Below are 20,393 nucleotides of genomic sequence, written 5' to 3'. Positions count from 1 at the left end.
GACCCCTAGTCAGTGAAGCCCCGCCCCTAATCAGGGCTCAGCTTCTCTCACAGCACCTAGCCCCTCCAAGCCTCTACACATACAGATAATACCAATACAAAAACACACACAAATACCTTCTCCTCCAACAGAACTCCCACTCAAACGCCCCTGTTCACAGCTCTGTTTGCTAGCTCCTGTGCCACTGCAGCTGTCTGTTCCGCTGCCTGACTGGCTGCTACCTTTATAGGACCCCTAGTCAGTGAAGCCCCGCCCCCTAATCAGGGTTCAGCTTCTCTCCCAGCACAAAGCCACTCCAAGCCTCTACACATACAGATACTACCAATACAAAACCAAACACACACAAATACCTTCTCCTCCAACAGAACTCCCACTCAAACTCCCCTCTTTACAGCTCTGTTTGCTAGCTCCTGTGCCACTGCAGCTGTCTGTGCCGCTGCCTGACTGGCTGCTCCCTTTCTAGGACCCCTAATCAGTGAAGCCCCGCCCCCTAATCAGGGCCCAGCTTCTCTCCCAGCACAAAGCCCCTCCAAGCCTCTACACATACAGATAATACCAATACAAAAACACACACAAATACGTTCTCCTCCGACAGAACTCCCACTCAAACTCCCCTGTTTACAGGTCTGTTTGCTAGCTCCTGTGCCGCTGCCTGACGGGCTGCTACCTTTATAGGACCCCAAGTCAGTGAAGCCCCGCCCCCTAATCAGGGCTCAGCTTCTCTCGCAGCACCTAGCCCCTCCAAGCCTCTACACATACAGATACTACCAATACAAAAACACACACAAATACCTTCTCCTCCAACAGAACTCCCACTCAAACTCCCCTGTTCACAGCTCTGTTTGCTAGCTCCTGTGCCGCTGCCTGACTGGCTGCTACCTTTATAGGACCCCTAGTCAGTGAAGCCCCGCCCCTAATCAGGGCTCAGCTTCTCTCACAGCACCTAGCCCCTCCAAGCCTCTACACATACAGATAATACCAATACAAAAACACACACAAATACCTTCTCCTCCAACAGAACTCCCACTCAAACTCCCCTGTTTACAGGTCTGTTTGCTAGCTCCTGTGCCGCTGCCTGACGGGCTGCTACCTTTATAGGACCCCAAGTCAGTGAAGCCCCGCCCCCTAATCAGGGCTCAGCTTCTCTCGCAGCACCTAGCCCCTCCAAGCCTCTACACATACAGATACTACCAATACAAAAACACACACAAATACCTTCTCCTCCAACAGAACTCCCACTCAAACTCCCCTGTTCACAGCTCTGTTTGCTAGCTCCTGTGCCGCTGCCTGACTGGCTGCTACCTTTATAGGACCCCTAGTCAGTGAAGCCCCGCCCCCTAATCAGGGCTCAGCTTCTCTCGCAGCACCTAGCCCCTCCAAGCCTCTACATATACAGATACTACCAATACAAAAAAACACACAAATACCTTCTCCTCCAACAGAACTCCCACTCAAACTCCCCTCTTTACAGCTCTGTTTGCTAGCTCCTGTGCCACTGCAGCTGTCTGTGCCGCTGCCTGACTGGCTGCTCCCTTTCTAGGGCCCCTAATCAGTGAAGCCCCGCCCCCTAATCAGGGCCCAGCTTCTCTCCCAGCACAAAGCCCCTCCAAGCCTCTACACATACAGATAATACCAACACAAAAACACACACAAATACGTTCTCCTCCAACAGAACTCCCACTCAAACTCCCCTGTTTACAGGTCTGTTTGCTAGCTCCTGTGCCGCTGCCTGACTGGCTGCTACCTTTATAGGACCCCTAGTCACTGAAGCCCCGCCCCCAAACCAGGGCTCAGCTTCTCTCCCAGCACAAAGCCCCTTCAAACCTCTACACATACAGGAACTACCAATACAAAAACACACACAAATACCTTCTCCTCCAACAGAACTCGCACTCAAACTCCCCTGTTTACAACTCTGTTTGCAAGCTCCTCTGCCGCTGCAGCTCTCTGTGCCACTGCCTGGCTGGCTCCTACCTTTATAGGACCCCTAGTCAGTGAAGCCCCGCCCCCTGATCAGGGCTCAGCTTCTCTCCCAGCACAAAGCCCCTGCACATACAGATACTACCAATGCAAAACCAAACACACACAAATACCTTCTCCTCCAACAGAACTCCCACTCAAACTCCCCTGTTCACAGCTCTGTTTGCTAGCTCCTGTGCCACTGCAGCTGTCTGTGCCGCTCCCTGACTGGCTGCTACCTTTATAGGACCCCTAGTCAGTGAAGCCCCGCCCCCTAATCAGGGCTCAGCTTCTCTCCCAGCACCAAGCCCCTCCAAGCCTCTACACATACAGATAATACCAATACAAAAACACACACAAATACCTTCTCCTCCAACAGAACTCCCACTCAAACTCCCCTGTTTACAGGTCTGTTTGCTAGCTCCTGTGCCGCTGCAGCTGTCTGTGCCGCTGCCTGACTGGCTGCTCCCTTTCTAGGACCCCTAATCAGTGAAGCCCCGCCCCCTAATCAGGGCCCAGCTTCTCTCCCAGCACAAAGCCCCTCCAAGCCTCTACACATACAGATAATACCAATACAAAAACACACACAAATACGTTCTCCTCCAACAGAGCTCCCACTCAAACTCCCCTGTTTACAGGTCTGTTTGCTAGCTCCTGTGCCGCTGCCTGACGGGCTGCTACCTTTATAGGACCCCTAGTCATTGAAGCCCCGCCCCCTAATCAGGGCTCAGCTTCTCTCGCAGCACCTAGCCACTCCAAGCCTCTACACATACAGATACTACCAATACAAAAACACACACAAATACCTTCTCCTCCAACAGAACTCCCACTCAAACTCCCCTGTTCACAGCTCTGTTTGCTAGCTCCTGTGCCGCTGCCTGACTGGCTGCTACCTTTATAGGACCCCTAGTCAGTGAAGCCCCGCTCCCTAATCAGGGCTCAGCTTCTCTCCCAGCACAAAGCCCCTCCAAGCCTCTACATATACAGATACTACCAATACAAAAAAACACACAAATACCTTCTCCAACAGAACTCCCACTCAAACTCCCCTCTTTACAGCTCTGTTTGCTAGCTCCTGTGCCACTGCAGCTGTCTGTGCCGCTGCCTGACTGGCTGCTCCCTTTCTAGGGCCCCTAATCAGTGAAGCCCCGCCCCCTAATCACGGCCCAGCTTCTCTCCCAGCACAAAGCCCCTCCAAGCCTCTACACATACAGATAATACCAATACAAAAAAACACACAAATACCTTCTCCTCCAAAAGAACTCCCACTCAAACTCCCCTGCTTACAGCTCTGTTTGCTAGCTCCTGTGCCGCTGCCTGACTGGCTCCTACCTTTATAGGACCCCTAGTCAGTGAAGCCCCGCCCCCTAATCAGGGCTCAGCTTCTCTCACAGCACCTAGCCCCTCCCAGCCTCTACACATACAGATAATACCAATACAAAAACACACACAAATACCTTCTCCTCCAACAGAACTCCCACTCAAACTCCCCTGTTTAGAGCTCTGTTTGCTCGCTCCTGTGCCGCTGCAGCTGTCTGTGCCGCTGCCTGACTGGCTGCTCCCTTCTAGGACCCCTAATCAGTGAAGCCCCGCCCCCTAATCAGGGCCCAGCTTCTCTCCCAGCACAAAGCCCCTCCAAGCCTCTACATATACAGATACTACCAATACAAAGAAACACACAAATACCTTCTCCTCCAACAGAACTCCCACTCAAACTCCCCTGTTCACAGCTCTTTTTGCTAGCTCCTGTGCCACTGCAGCTGTCTGTGCCGCTGCCTGACTGGCTGCTACCTTCATAGGACCCCTAGTCAGTGAAGCCCCGCCCCTAATCAGGGCTCAGCTTCTCTCACAGCACCTAGCCCCTCCAAGCCTCTACACATACAGATAATAAAAATACAAAAACACACACAAATACCTTCTCCTCCAACAGAACTCCCACTCAAACTCCCCTGTTTACAGGTCTGTTTGCTAGCTCCTGTGCCGCTGCCTGACTGGCTGCTACCTTTATAGGACCCCTAGTCACTGAAGCCCCGCCCCCAAACCAGGGCTCAGCTTCTCTCCCAGCACAAAGCCCCTCCAAGCCTCTACACATACAGATACTACCAATACAAAACCAAACACACACAAATACCTTCTCCCCCAACAGAACTCCCACTCAAACTCCCCTGTTTACAGCTCTGTTTGCTAGCTCCTGTGCCGCTGCAGCTGTCTTTTCCGCTGCCTGACTGGCTGCTACCTTTATAGGACCCCTAGTCAGTGAAGCCCCGCCCCCTAATCAGGGTTCAGCTTCTCTCCCAGCACAAAGCCCCTCCAAGCCTCTACATATACAGATACTACCAATACAAAAACACACACAAATACCTTCTCCTCCAACAGAACTCCCACTCAAACTCCCCTGCTTACAGCTCTGTTTGCTAGCTCCTGTGCCGCTGCCTGACTGGCTGGTACCTTTATAGGACCCCTAGTCAGTGAAGCCCCGCCCCCTAATCAGGGCTCAGCTTCTCTCCCAGCACAGAGCCCCTCCAAGCCTCTACACATACAGATACTACCAATACAAAACCAAACACACACAAATACCTTCTCCTCCAACAGAACTCCTACTCAAACTCCCCTGCTTACAGCTCTGTTTGCTAGCTCCTGTGCCACTGCAGCTGTCTGTGCCGCTGCCTGACTGGCTGCTCCCTTTCTAGGACCCCTAATCAGTGAAGCCCCGCCCCTAATCAGGGCCCAGCTTCTCTCCCATCACAAAGCCCCTCCAAGCCTCTACACATACAGATAATACCAATACAAAAACACACACAAATACCTTCTTCTCCAACAGAACTCCCACTCAAACTCCCCTGTTTACAGGTCTGTTTGCTAGCTCCTGTGCCACTGCAGCTGTCTGTGCCGCTGCCTGACTGGCTGCTCCCTTTATAGGACACCTAGTCAGTGAAGCCCCGCCCCCTAATCAGGGCCCAGCTTCTCTCCCAGCACAAAGCCCCTACAAGCCTCTACACATACAGATAATACCAATACAAAAACACACACAAATACGTTCTCCTCCAACAGAACTCCCACTCAAACTCCCCTGTTTACAGGTCTGTTTGCTAGCTCCTGTACCGCTCCAGCTGTCTGTGCCGCTGCCTGACTGGCTGCTACCTTTATAGGACCCCTAGTCAGTGAAGCCCCGCCCCCTAATCAGGGCTCAGCTTCTCTCGCAGCACCTAGCCCCTCCAAGCCTCTACACATACAGATACTACCAATACAAAAACACACACAAATACCTTCTCCTCCAACAGAACTCCCACTCAAACTCCCCTGTTTACAACTCTGTTTGCTAGCTCCTGTACCGCTCCAGCTGTCTGTGCCGCTGCCTGACTGGCTGCTACCTTTATAGGACCCCTAGTCACTGAAGCCCCGCCCCCAAACCAGGGCTCAACTTCTCTCCAGCACAAAGCCCCTCCAAGCCTCTACACATACAGATAATACCAATACAAAAACACACACAAATACCTTCTCCTCCAACAGAACTCCCACTCAAACTCCCCTGTTTACAGGTCTGTTTGCTAGCTCCTGTGCCGCTGCCTGACGGGCTGCTACCTTTATAGGACACCTAGTCAGTGAAGCCCCGCCCCCTAATCAGGGTTCAGCTTCTCTCCAAGCACAAAGCTCCGCCAAACCCCGACACATACAGATACTACCAATAAAAAACCAAACACACACAAATACCATCTCCTCCAACAACTCCCACTCAAACTCCCCTGTTTACAGCTCTGTTTGCTAGCTCCTGTGCCGCTGCCTGACTGGCAGGTAGCTTTATAGGACCCCTAGTCAGTGAAGCCCCGCCCCCTAATCAGGGCTCAGCTTCTCTCCCAGCACAAAGCCCCTCCAAGCCTCTACACATACAGATACTACCAATACAAAAAAACACACAAATACCTTCTCCTCCAAAAGAACTCCCACTCAAACTCCCCTGCTTACAACTCTGTTTGCTAGCTCCTGTGCCGCTGCCTGACTGGCTCCTACCTTTATAGGACCCCTAGTCAGTGAAGCCCCGCCCCCTAATCAGGGCTCAGCTTCTCTCGCAGCACCTAGCCCCTCCAAGCCTCTACACATACAGATACTACCAATACAAAAACACACACAAATACCTTCTCCTCCAACAGAACTCCCACTCAAACTCCCCTGTTCACAGCTCTGTTTGCTAGCTCCTGTGCCGCTGCCTGACTGGCTGCTACCTTTATAGGACCCCTAGTCAGTGAAGCCCCGCCCCCTAATCAGGGCTCAGCTTCTCTCCCAGCACCAAGCCCCTCCAAGCCTCTACACATACAGATAATACCAATACAAAAACACACACAAATACCTTCTCCTCCAACAGAACTCCCACTCAAACTCCCCTGTTTACAGGTCTGTTTGCTAGCTCCTGTGCCGCTGCAGCTGTCTGTGCCGCTGCCTGACTGGCTGCTCCCTTTCTAGGACCCCTAATCAGTGAAGCCCCGCCCCCTAATCAGGGCCCAGCTTCTCTCCCAGCACAAAGCCCCTCCAAGCCTCTACACATACAGATAATACCAATACAAAAACACACACAAATACGTTCTCCTCCAACAGAGCTCCCACTCAAACTCCCCTGTTTACAGGTCTGTTTGCTAGCTCCTGTGCCGCTGCCTGACGGGCTGCTACCTTTATAGGACCCCTAGTCATTGAAGCCCCGCCCCCTAATCAGGGCTCAGCTTCTCTCGCAGCACCTAGCCACTCCAAGCCTCTACACATACAGATACTACCAATACAAAAACACACACAAATACCTTCTCCTCCAACAGAACTCCCACTCAAACTCCCCTGTTCACAGCTCTGTTTGCTAGCTCCTGTGCCGCTGCCTGACTGGCTGCTACCTTTATAGGACCCCTAGTCAGTGAAGCCCCGCTCCCTAATCAGGGCTCAGCTTCTCTCCCAGCACAAAGCCCCTCCAAGCCTCTACATATACAGATACTACCAATACAAAAAAACACACAAATACCTTCTCCTCCAACAGAACTCCCACTCAAACTCCCCTCTTCACAGCTCTGTTTGCTAGCTCCTGTGCCACTGCAGCTGTCTGTGCCGCTGCCTGACTGGCTGCTCCCTTTCTAGGGCCCCTAATCAGTGAAGCCCCGCCCCCTAATCACGGCCCAGCTTCTCTCCCAGCACAAAGCCCCTCCAAGCCTCTACACATACAGATAATACCAATACAAAAACACACACAAATACCATCTCCTCCAACAGAACTCCCACTCAAACTCCCCTGTTTACAGCTCTGTTTGTCAGCTCCTGTGCCGCTGCCTGACTGGCAGCTAGCTTTATAGGACCCCTTGTCAGTGAAGCCCCGCCCCCTAATCAGGGCTCAGCTTCTCTCCCAGCACAAAGCCCCTCCAAGCCTCTACACATAGAGATAATACCAATACAAAAAAACACACAAATACCTTCTCCTCCAAAAGAACTCCCACTCAAACTCCCCTGCTTACAGCTCTGTTTGCTAGCTCCTGTGCCGCTGCCTGACTGGCTCCTACCTTTATAGGACCCCTAGTCAGTGAAGCCCCGCCCCCTAATCAGGGCTCAGCTTCTCTCACAGCACCTAGCCCCTCCCAGCCTCTACACATACAGATAATACCAATACAAAAACACACACAAATACCTTCTCCTCCAACAGAACTCCCACTCAAACTCCCCTGTTTAGAGCTCTGTTTGCTCGCTCCTGTGCCGCTGCAGCTGTCTGTGCCGCTGCCTGACTGGCTGCTCCCTTCTAGGACCCCTAATCAGTGAAGCCCCGCCCCCTAATCAGGGCCCAGCTTCTCTCCCACCACAAAGCCCCTCCAAGCCTCTACACATACAGATAATACCAATACAAAAACACACACAAATACGTTCTCCTCCAACAGAACTCCCACTCAAACTCCCCTGTTTACAGGTCTGTTTGCTAGCTCCTGTGCCGCTGCCTGACTGGCTGCTACCTTTATAGGACCGCTAGTCACTGAAGCCCCGCCCCCAAACCAGGGCTCAGCTTCTCTCCCAGCACAAAGCCCGTACACATACAGATACTACCAATACAAAACCGAACACACACAAATACCTTCTCCTCCAACAGAACTCCCACTCAAACTGCCCTGTTTACAGGTCTGTTTGCTAGCTCCTGTGCCGCTGCCTGACTGGCTGGTACCTTTATAGGACCCCTAGTCAGTGAAGCCCCGCCCCCTAATCAGGGCTCAGCTTCTCTCCCAGCACAAAGCCCCTCCAAGCCTCTACATATACAGATACTACCAATACAAAACCAAACACACACAAATACCTTCTCCTCCAACAGAACTCCCACTCAAACTGCCCTGTTTACAGGTCTGTTTGCTAGCTCCTGTGCCGCTGCCTGACTGGCTGCTACCTTTATAGGACCCCTAGTCACTGAAGCCCCGCCCCCTAATCAGGGCACAGCTTCTCTCGCAGCACCTAGCCCCTCCAAGCCTCTACACATACAGATACTACCAATACAAAAACACACACAAATACCTTCTCCTCCAACAGAACTCGCACTCAAACTCCCCTGTTTACAACTCTGTTTGCAAGCTCCTCTGCCGCTGCAGCTCTCTGTGCCACTGCCTGACTGGCTCCTACCTTTATAGGACCCCTAGTCAGTGAAGCCCCGCCCCCTGATCAGGGCTCAGCTTCTCTCCCAGCACAAAGCCCCTGCACATACAGATACTACCAATGCAAAACCAAACACACACAAATACCTTCTCCTCCAACAGAACTCCCACTCAAACTCCCCTGTTCACAGCTCTGTTTGCTAGCTCCTGTGCCACTGCAGCTGTCTGTGCCGCTGCCTGACTGGCTGCTACCTTTATAGGACCCCTAGTCAGTGAAGCCCCGCCCCTAATCAGGGCTCAGCTTCTCTCACAGCACCTAGCCCCTCCAAGCCTCTACACATACAGATAATACCAATACAAAAACACACACAAATACCTTCTCCTCCAACAGAACTCCCACTCAAACGCCCCTGTTCACAGCTCTGTTTGCTAGCTCCTGTGCCACTGCAGCTGTCTGTTCCGCTGCCTGACTGGCTGCTACCTTTATAGGACCCCTAGTCAGTGAAGCCCCGCCCCCTAATCAGGGTTCAGCTTCTCTCCCAGCACAAAGCCACTCCAAGCCTCTACACATACAGATACTACCAATACAAAACCAAACACACACAAATACCTTCTCCTCCAACAGAACTCCCACTCAAACTCCCCTCTTTACAGCTCTGTTTGCTAGCTCCTGTGCCACTGCAGCTGTCTGTGCCGCTGCCTGACTGGCTGCTCCCTTTCTAGGACCCCTAATCAGTGAAGCCCCGCCCCCTAATCAGGGCCCAGCTTCTCTCCCAGCACAAAGCCCCTCCAAGCCTCTACACATACAGATAATACCAATACAAAAACACACACAAATACGTTCTCCTCCGACAGAACTCCCACTCAAACTCCCCTGTTTACAGGTCTGTTTGCTAGCTCCTGTGCCGCTGCCTGACGGGCTGCTACCTTTATAGGACCCCAAGTCAGTGAAGCCCCGCCCCCTAATCAGGGCTCAGCTTCTCTCGCAGCACCTAGCCCCTCCAAGCCTCTACACATACAGATACTACCAATACAAAAACACACACAAATACCTTCTCCTCCAACAGAACTCCCACTCAAACTCCCCTGTTCACAGCTCTGTTTGCTAGCTCCTGTGCCGCTGCCTGACTGGCTGCTACCTTTATAGGACCCCTAGTCAGTGAAGCCCCGCCCCTAATCAGGGCTCAGCTTCTCTCACAGCACCTAGCCCCTCCAAGCCTCTACACATACAGATAATACCAATACAAAAACACACACAAATACCTTCTCCTCCAACAGAACTCCCACTCAAACTCCCCTGTTTACAGGTCTGTTTGCTAGCTCCTGTGCCGCTGCCTGACGGGCTGCTACCTTTATAGGACCCCAAGTCAGTGAAGCCCCGCCCCCTAATCAGGGCTCAGCTTCTCTCGCAGCACCTAGCCCCTCCAAGCCTCTACACATACAGATACTACCAATACAAAAACACACACAAATACCTTCTCCTCCAACAGAACTCCCACTCAAACTCCCCTGTTCACAGCTCTGTTTGCTAGCTCCTGTGCCGCTGCCTGACTGGCTGCTACCTTTATAGGACCCCTAGTCAGTGAAGCCCCGCCCCCTAATCAGGGCTCAGCTTCTCTCGCAGCACCTAGCCCCTCCAAGCCTCTACATATACAGATACTACCAATACAAAAAAACACACAAATACCTTCTCCTCCAACAGAACTCCCACTCAAACTCCCCTCTTTACAGCTCTGTTTGCTAGCTCCTGTGCCACTGCAGCTGTCTGTGCCGCTGCCTGACTGGCTGCTCCCTTTCTAGGGCCCCTAATCAGTGAAGCCCCGCCCCCTAATCAGGGCCCAGCTTCTCTCCCAGCACAAAGCCCCTCCAAGCCTCTACACATACAGATAATACCAACACAAAAACACACACAAATACGTTCTCCTCCAACAGAACTCCCACTCAAACTCCCCTGTTTACAGGTCTGTTTGCTAGCTCCTGTGCCGCTGCCTGACTGGCTGCTACCTTTATAGGACCCCTAGTCACTGAAGCCCCGCCCCCAAACCAGGGCTCAGCTTCTCTCCCAGCACAAAGCCCCTTCAAACCTCTACACATACAGGAACTACCAATACAAAAACACACACAAATACCTTCTCCTCCAACAGAACTCGCACTCAAACTCCCCTGTTTACAACTCTGTTTGCAAGCTCCTCTGCCGCTGCAGCTCTCTGTGCCACTGCCTGGCTGGCTCCTACCTTTATAGGACCCCTAGTCAGTGAAGCCCCGCCCCCTGATCAGGGCTCAGCTTCTCTCCCAGCACAAAGCCCCTGCACATACAGATACTACCAATGCAAAACCAAACACACACAAATACCTTCTCCTCCAACAGAACTCCCACTCAAACTCCCCTGTTCACAGCTCTGTTTGCTAGCTCCTGTGCCACTGCAGCTGTCTGTGCCGCTCCCTGACTGGCTGCTACCTTTATAGGACCCCTAGTCAGTGAAGCCCCGCCCCCTAATCAGGGCTCAGCTTCTCTCCCAGCACCAAGCCCCTCCAAGCCTCTACACATACAGATAATACCAATACAAAAACACACACAAATACCTTCTCCTCCAACAGAACTCCCACTCAAACTCCCCTGTTTACAGGTCTGTTTGCTAGCTCCTGTGCCGCTGCAGCTGTCTGTGCCGCTGCCTGACTGGCTGCTCCCTTTCTAGGACCCCTAATCAGTGAAGCCCCGCCCCCTAATCAGGGCCCAGCTTCTCTCCCAGCACAAAGCCCCTCCAAGCCTCTACACATACAGATAATACCAATACAAAAACACACACAAATACGTTCTCCTCCAACAGAGCTCCCACTCAAACTCCCCTGTTTACAGGTCTGTTTGCTAGCTCCTGTGCCGCTGCCTGACGGGCTGCTACCTTTATAGGACCCCTAGTCATTGAAGCCCCGCCCCCTAATCAGGGCTCAGCTTCTCTCGCAGCACCTAGCCACTCCAAGCCTCTACACATACAGATACTACCAATACAAAAACACACACAAATACCTTCTCCTCCAACAGAACTCCCACTCAAACTCCCCTGTTCACAGCTCTGTTTGCTAGCTCCTGTGCCGCTGCCTGACTGGCTGCTACCTTTATAGGACCCCTAGTCAGTGAAGCCCCGCTCCCTAATCAGGGCTCAGCTTCTCTCCCAGCACAAAGCCCCTCCAAGCCTCTACATATACAGATACTACCAATACAAAAAAACACACAAATACCTTCTCCAACAGAACTCCCACTCAAACTCCCCTCTTTACAGCTCTGTTTGCTAGCTCCTGTGCCACTGCAGCTGTCTGTGCCGCTGCCTGACTGGCTGCTCCCTTTCTAGGGCCCCTAATCAGTGAAGCCCCGCCCCCTAATCACGGCCCAGCTTCTCTCCCAGCACAAAGCCCCTCCAAGCCTCTACACATACAGATAATACCAATACAAAAAAACACACAAATACCTTCTCCTCCAAAAGAACTCCCACTCAAACTCCCCTGCTTACAGCTCTGTTTGCTAGCTCCTGTGCCGCTGCCTGACTGGCTCCTACCTTTATAGGACCCCTAGTCAGTGAAGCCCCGCCCCCTAATCAGGGCTCAGCTTCTCTCACAGCACCTAGCCCCTCCCAGCCTCTACACATACAGATAATACCAATACAAAAACACACACAAATACCTTCTCCTCCAACAGAACTCCCACTCAAACTCCCCTGTTTAGAGCTCTGTTTGCTCGCTCCTGTGCCGCTGCAGCTGTCTGTGCCGCTGCCTGACTGGCTGCTCCCTTCTAGGACCCCTAATCAGTGAAGCCCCGCCCCCTAATCAGGGCCCAGCTTCTCTCCCAGCACAAAGCCCCTCCAAGCCTCTACATATACAGATACTACCAATACAAAGAAACACACAAATACCTTCTCCTCCAACAGAACTCCCACTCAAACTCCCCTGTTCACAGCTCTTTTTGCTAGCTCCTGTGCCACTGCAGCTGTCTGTGCCGCTGCCTGACTGGCTGCTACCTTCATAGGACCCCTAGTCAGTGAAGCCCCGCCCCTAATCAGGGCTCAGCTTCTCTCACAGCACCTAGCCCCTCCAAGCCTCTACACATACAGATAATAAAAATACAAAAACACACACAAATACCTTCTCCTCCAACAGAACTCCCACTCAAACTCCCCTGTTTACAGGTCTGTTTGCTAGCTCCTGTGCCGCTGCCTGACTGGCTGCTACCTTTATAGGACCCCTAGTCACTGAAGCCCCGCCCCCAAACCAGGGCTCAGCTTCTCTCCCAGCACAAAGCCCCTCCAAGCCTCTACACATACAGATACTACCAATACAAAACCAAACACACACAAATACCTTCTCCCCCAACAGAACTCCCACTCAAACTCCCCTGTTTACAGCTCTGTTTGCTAGCTCCTGTGCCGCTGCAGCTGTCTTTTCCGCTGCCTGACTGGCTGCTACCTTTATAGGACCCCTAGTCAGTGAAGCCCCGCCCCCTAATCAGGGTTCAGCTTCTCTCCCAGCACAAAGCCCCTCCAAGCCTCTACATATACAGATACTACCAATACAAAAACACACACAAATACCTTCTCCTCCAACAGAACTCCCACTCAAACTCCCCTGCTTACAGCTCTGTTTGCTAGCTCCTGTGCCGCTGCCTGACTGGCTGGTACCTTTATAGGACCCCTAGTCAGTGAAGCCCCGCCCCCTAATCAGGGCTCAGCTTCTCTCCCAGCACAGAGCCCCTCCAAGCCTCTACACATACAGATACTACCAATACAAAACCAAACACACACAAATACCTTCTCCTCCAACAGAACTCCTACTCAAACTCCCCTGCTTACAGCTCTGTTTGCTAGCTCCTGTGCCACTGCAGCTGTCTGTGCCGCTGCCTGACTGGCTGCTCCCTTTCTAGGACCCCTAATCAGTGAAGCCCCGCCCCTAATCAGGGCCCAGCTTCTCTCCCATCACAAAGCCCCTCCAAGCCTCTACACATACAGATAATACCAATACAAAAACACACACAAATACCTTCTTCTCCAACAGAACTCCCACTCAAACTCCCCTGTTTACAGGTCTGTTTGCTAGCTCCTGTGCCACTGCAGCTGTCTGTGCCGCTGCCTGACTGGCTGCTCCCTTTATAGGACACCTAGTCAGTGAAGCCCCGCCCCCTAATCAGGGCCCAGCTTCTCTCCCAGCACAAAGCCCCTACAAGCCTCTACACATACAGATAATACCAATACAAAAACACACACAAATACGTTCTCCTCCAACAGAACTCCCACTCAAACTCCCCTGTTTACAGGTCTGTTTGCTAGCTCCTGTACCGCTCCAGCTGTCTGTGCCGCTGCCTGACTGGCTGCTACCTTTATAGGACCCCTAGTCAGTGAAGCCCCGCCCCCTAATCAGGGCTCAGCTTCTCTCGCAGCACCTAGCCCCTCCAAGCCTCTACACATACAGATACTACCAATACAAAAACACACACAAATACCTTCTCCTCCAACAGAACTCCCACTCAAACTCCCCTGTTTACAACTCTGTTTGCTAGCTCCTGTACCGCTCCAGCTGTCTGTGCCGCTGCCTGACTGGCTGCTACCTTTATAGGACCCCTAGTCACTGAAGCCCCGCCCCCAAACCAGGGCTCAGCTTCTCTCCAGCACAAAGCCCCTCCAAGCCTCTACACATACAGATAATACCAATACAAAAACACACACAAATACCTTCTCCTCCAACAGAACTCCCACTCAAACTCCCCTGTTTACAGGTCTGTTTGCTAGCTCCTGTGCCGCTGCCTGACGGGCTGCTACCTTTATAGGACACCTAGTCAGTGAAGCCCCGCCCCCTAATCAGGGTTCAGCTTCTCTCCAAGCACAAAGCTCCGCCAAACCCCGACACATACAGATACTACCAATAAAAAACCAAACACACACAAATACCATCTCCTCCAACAACTCCCACTCAAACTCCCCTGTTTACAGCTCTGTTTGCTAGCTCCTGTGCCGCTGCCTGACTGGCAGGTAGCTTTATAGGACCCCTAGTCAGTGAAGCCCCGCCCCCTAATCAGGGCTCAGCTTCTCTCCCAGCACAAAGCCCCTCCAAGCCTCTACACATACAGATACTACCAATACAAAAAAACACACAAATACCTTCTCCTCCAAAAGAACTCCCACTCAAACTCCCCTGCTTACAACTCTGTTTGCTAGCTCCTGTGCCGCTGCCTGACTGGCTCCTACCTTTATAGGACCCCTAGTCAGTGAAGCCCCGCCCCCTAATCAGGGCTCAGCTTCTCTCGCAGCACCTAGCCCCTCCAAGCCTCTACACATACAGATACTACCAATACAAAAACACACACAAATACCTTCTCCTCCAACAGAACTCCCACTCAAACTCCCCTGTTCACAGCTCTGTTTGCTAGCTCCTGTGCCGCTGCCTGACTGGCTGCTACCTTTATAGGACCCCTAGTCAGTGAAGCCCCGCCCCCTAATCAGGGCTCAGCTTCTCTCCCAGCACCAAGCCCCTCCAAGCCTCTACACATACAGATAATACCAATACAAAAACACACACAAATACCTTCTCCTCCAACAGAACTCCCACTCAAACTCCCCTGTTTACAGGTCTGTTTGCTAGCTCCTGTGCCGCTGCAGCTGTCTGTGCCGCTGCCTGACTGGCTGCTCCCTTTCTAGGACCCCTAATCAGTGAAGCCCCGCCCCCTAATCAGGGCCCAGCTTCTCTCCCAGCACAAAGCCCCTCCAAGCCTCTACACATACAGATAATACCAATACAAAAACACACACAAATACGTTCTCCTCCAACAGAGCTCCCACTCAAACTCCCCTGTTTACAGGTCTGTTTGCTAGCTCCTGTGCCGCTGCCTGACGGGCTGCTACCTTTATAGGACCCCTAGTCATTGAAGCCCCGCCCCCTAATCAGGGCTCAGCTTCTCTCGCAGCACCTAGCCACTCCAAGCCTCTACACATACAGATACTACCAATACAAAAACACACACAAATACCTTCTCCTCCAACAGAACTCCCACTCAAACTCCCCTGTTCACAGCTCTGTTTGCTAGCTCCTGTGCCGCTGCCTGACTGGCTGCTACCTTTATAGGACCCCTAGTCAGTGAAGCCCCGCTCCCTAATCAGGGCTCAGCTTCTCTCCCAGCACAAAGCCCCTCCAAGCCTCTACATATACAGATACTACCAATACAAAAAAACACACAAATACCTTCTCCTCCAACAGAACTCCCACTCAAACTCCCCTCTTCACAGCTCTGTTTGCTAGCTCCTGTGCCACTGCAGCTGTCTGTGCCGCTGCCTGACTGGCTGCTCCCTTTCTAGGGCCCCTAATCAGTGAAGCCCCGCCCCCTAATCACGGCCCAGCTTCTCTCCCAGCACAAAGCCCCTCCAAGCCTCTACACATACAGATAATACCAATACAAAAACACACACAAATACCATCTCCTCCAACAGAACTCCCACTCAAACTCCCCTGTTTACAGCTCTGTTTGTCAGCTCCTGTGCCGCTGCCTGACTGGCAGCTAGCTTTATAGGACCCCTTGTCAGTGAAGCCCCGCCCCCTAATCAGGGCTCAGCTTCTCTCCCAGCACAAAGCCCCTCCAAGCCTCTACACATAGAGATAATACCAATACAAAAAAACACACAAATACCTTCTCCTCCAAAAGAACTCCCACTCAAACTCCCCTGCTTACAGCTCTGTTTGCTAGCTCCTGTGCCGCTGCCTGACTGGCTCCTACCTTTATAGGACCCCTAGTCAGTGAAGCCCCGCCCCCTAATCAGGGCTCAGCTTCTCTCACAGCACCTAGCCCCTCCCAGCCTCTACACATACAGATAATACCAATACAAAAACACACACAAATACCTTCTCCTCCAACAGAACTCCCACTCAAACTCCCCTGTTTAGAGCTCTGTTTGCTCGCTCCTGTGCCGCTGCAGCTGTCTGTGCCGCTGCCTGACTGGCTGCTCCCTTCTAGGACCCCTAATCAGTGAAGCCCCGCCCCCTAATCAGGGCCCAGCTTCTCTCCCACCACAAAGCCCCTCCAAGCCTCTACACATACAGATAATACCAATACAAAAACACACACAAATACGTTCTCCTCCAACAGAACTCCCACTCAAACTCCCCTGTTTACAGGTCTGTTTGCTAGCTCCTGTGCCGCTGCCTGACTGGCTGCTACCTTTATAGGACCGCTAGTCACTGAAGCCCCGCCCCCAAACCAGGGCTCAGCTTCTCTCCCAGCACAAAGCCCGTACACATACAGATACTACCAATACAAAACCGAACACACACAAATACCTTCTCCTCCAACAGAACTCCCACTCAAACTGCCCTGTTTACAGGTCTGTTTGCTAGCTCCTGTGCCGCTGCCTGACTGGCTGGTACCTTTATAGGACCCCTAGTCAGTGAAGCCCCGCCCCCTAATCAGGGCTCAGCTTCTCTCCCAGCACAAAGCCCCTCCAAGCCTCTACATATACAGATACTACCAATACAAAACCAAACACACACAAATACCTTCTCCTCCAACAGAACTCCCACTCAAACTGCCCTGTTTACAGGTCTGTTTGCTAGCTCCTGTGCCGCTGCCTGACTGGCTGCTACCTTTATAGGACCCCTAGTCACTGAAGCCCCGCCCCCTAATCAGGGCACAGCTTCTCTCGCAGCACCTAGCCCCTCCAAGCCTCTACACATACAGATACTACCAATACAAAAACACACACAAATACCTTCTCCTCCAACAGAACTCGCACTCAAACTCCCCTGTTTACAACTCTGTTTGCAAGCTCCTCTGCCGCTGCAGCTCTCTGTGCCACTGCCTGACTGGCTCCTACCTTTATAGGACCCCTAGTCAGTGAAGCCCCGCCCCCTGATCAGGGCTCAGCTTCTCTCCCAGCACAAAGCCCCTGCACATACAGATACTACCAATGCAAAACCAAACACACACAAATACCTTCTCCTCCAAAAGAACTCCCACTCAAACTCCCCTGTTCACAGCTCTGTTTGCTAGCTCCTGTGCCACTGCAGCTGTCTGTGCCGCTGCCTGACTGGCTGCTACCTTTATAGGACCCCTAGTCAGTGAAGCCCCGCCCCTAATCAGGGCTCAGCTTCTCTCACAGCACCTAGCCCCTCCAAGCCTCTACACATACAGATAATACCAATACAAAAACACACACAAATACCTTCTCCTCCAACAGAACTCCCACTCAAACGCCCCTGTTCACAGCTCTGTTTGCTAGCTCCTGTGCCACTGCAGCTGTCTGTTCCGCTGCCTGACTGGCTGCTACCTTTATAGGACCCCTAGTCAGTGAAGCCCCGCCCCCTAATCAGGGTTCAGCTTCTCTCCCAGCACAAAGCCACTCCAAGCCTCTACACATACAGATACTACCAATACAAAACCAAACACACACAAATACCTTCTCCTCCAACAGAACTCCCACTCAAACTCCCCTCTTTACAGCTCTGTTTGCTAGCTCCTGTGCCACTGCAGCTGTCTGTGCCGCTGCCTGACTGGCTGCTCCCTTTCTAGGACCCCTAATCAGTGAAGCCCCGCCCCCTAATCAGGGCCCAGCTTCTCTCCCAGCACAAAGCCCCTCCAAGCCTCTACACATACAGATAATACCAATACAAAAACACACACAAATACGTTCTCCTCCGACAGAACTCCCACTCAAACTCCCCTGTTTACAGGTCTGTTTGCTAGCTCCTGTGCCGCTGCCTGACGGGCTGCTACCTTTATAGGACCCCAAGTCAGTGAAGCCCCGCCCCCTAATCAGGGCTCAGCTTCTCTCGCAGCACCTAGCCCCTCCAAGCCTCTACACATACAGATACTACCAATACAAAAACACACACAAATACCTTCTCCTCCAACAGAACTCCCACTCAAACTCCCCTGTTCACAGCTCTGTTTGCTAGCTCCTGTGCCGCTGCCTGACTGGCTGCTACCTTTATAGGACCCCTAGTCAGTGAAGCCCCGCCCCTAATCAGGGCTCAGCTTCTCTCACAGCACCTAGCCCCTCCAAGCCTCTACACATACAGATAATACCAATACAAAAACACACACAAATACCTTCTCCTCCAACAGAACTCCCACTCAAACTCCCCTGTTTACAGGTCTGTTTGCTAGCTCCTGTGCCGCTGCCTGACGGGCTGCTACCTTTATAGGACCCCAAGTCAGTGAAGCCCCGCCCCCTAATCAGGGCTCAGCTTCTCTCGCAGCACCTAGCCCCTCCAAGCCTCTACACATACAGATACTACCAATACAAAAACACACACAAATACCTTCTCCTCCAACAGAACTCCCACTCAAACTCCCCTGTTCACAGCTCTGTTTGCTAGCTCCTGTGCCGCTGCCTGACTGGCTGCTACCTTTATAGGACCCCTAGTCAGTGAAGCCCCGCCCCCTAATCAGGGCTCAGCTTCTCTCGCAGCACCTAGCCCCTCCAAGCCTCTACATATACAGATACTACCAATACAAAAAAACACACAAATACCTTCTCCTCCAACAGAACTCCCACTCAAACTCCCCTCTTTACAGCTCTGTTTGCTAGCTCCTGTGCCACTGCAGCTGTCTGTGCCGCTGCCTGACTGGCTGCTCCCTTTCTAGGGCCCCTAATCAGTGAAGCCCCGCCCCCTAATCAGGGCCCAGCTTCTCTCCCAGCACAAAGCCCCTCCAAGCCTCTACACATACAGATAATACCAACACAAAAACACACACAAATACGTTCTCCTCCAACAGAACTCCCACTCAAACTCCCCTGTTTACAGGTCTGTTTGCTAGCTCCTGTGCCGCTGCCTGACTGGCTGCTACCTTTATAGGACCCCTAGTCACTGAAGCCCCGCCCCCAAACCAGGGCTCAGCTTCTCTCCCAGCACAAAGCCCCTTCAAACCTCTACACATACAGGAACTACCAATACAAAAACACACACAAATACCTTCTCCTCCAACAGAACTCGCACTCAAACTCCCCTGTTTACAACTCTGTTTGCAAGCTCCTCTGCCGCTGCAGCTCTCTGTGCCACTGCCTGGCTGGCTCCTACCTTTATAGGACCCCTAGTCAGTGAAGCCCCGCCCCCTGATCAGGGCTCAGCTTCTCTCCCAGCACAAAGCCCCTGCACATACAGATACTACCAATGCAAAACCAAACACACACAAATACCTTCTCCTCCAACAGAACTCCCACTCAAACTCCCCTGTTCACAGCTCTGTTTGCTAGCTCCTGTGCCACTGCAGCTGTCTGTGCCGCTCCCTGACTGGCTGCTACCTTTATAGGACCCCTAGTCAGTGAAGCCCCGCCCCCTAATCAGGGCTCAGCTTCTCTCCCAGCACCAAGCCCCTCCAAGCCTCTACACATACAGATAATACCAATACAAAAACACACACAAATACCTTCTCCTCCAACAGAACTCCCACTCAAACTCCCCTGTTTACAGGTCTGTTTGCTAGCTCCTGTGCCGCTGCAGCTGTCTGTGCCGCTGCCTGACTGGCTGCTCCCTTTCTAGGACCCCTAATCAGTGAAGCCCCGCCCCCTAATCAGGGCCCAGCTTCTCTCCCAGCACAAAGCCCCTCCAAGCCTCTACACATACAGATAATACCAATACAAAAACACACACAAATACGTTCTCCTCCAACAGAGCTCCCACTCAAACTCCCCTGTTTACAGGTCTGTTTGCTAGCTCCTGTGCCGCTGCCTGACGGGCTGCTACCTTTATAGGACCCCTAGTCATTGAAGCCCCGCCCCCTAATCAGGGCTCAGCTTCTCTCGCAGCACCTAGCCACTCCAAGCCTCTACACATACAGATACTACCAATACAAAAACACACACAAATACCTTC

This window comes from Lepidochelys kempii, chromosome 17 (genome assembly GCF_965140265.1).
Source record: "Lepidochelys kempii isolate rLepKem1 chromosome 17, rLepKem1.hap2, whole genome shotgun sequence".
NCBI classification, from domain to species: Eukaryota; Metazoa; Chordata; order Testudines; family Cheloniidae; genus Lepidochelys; species Lepidochelys kempii.
This window is presented reverse-complemented; position numbering follows the sequence as displayed.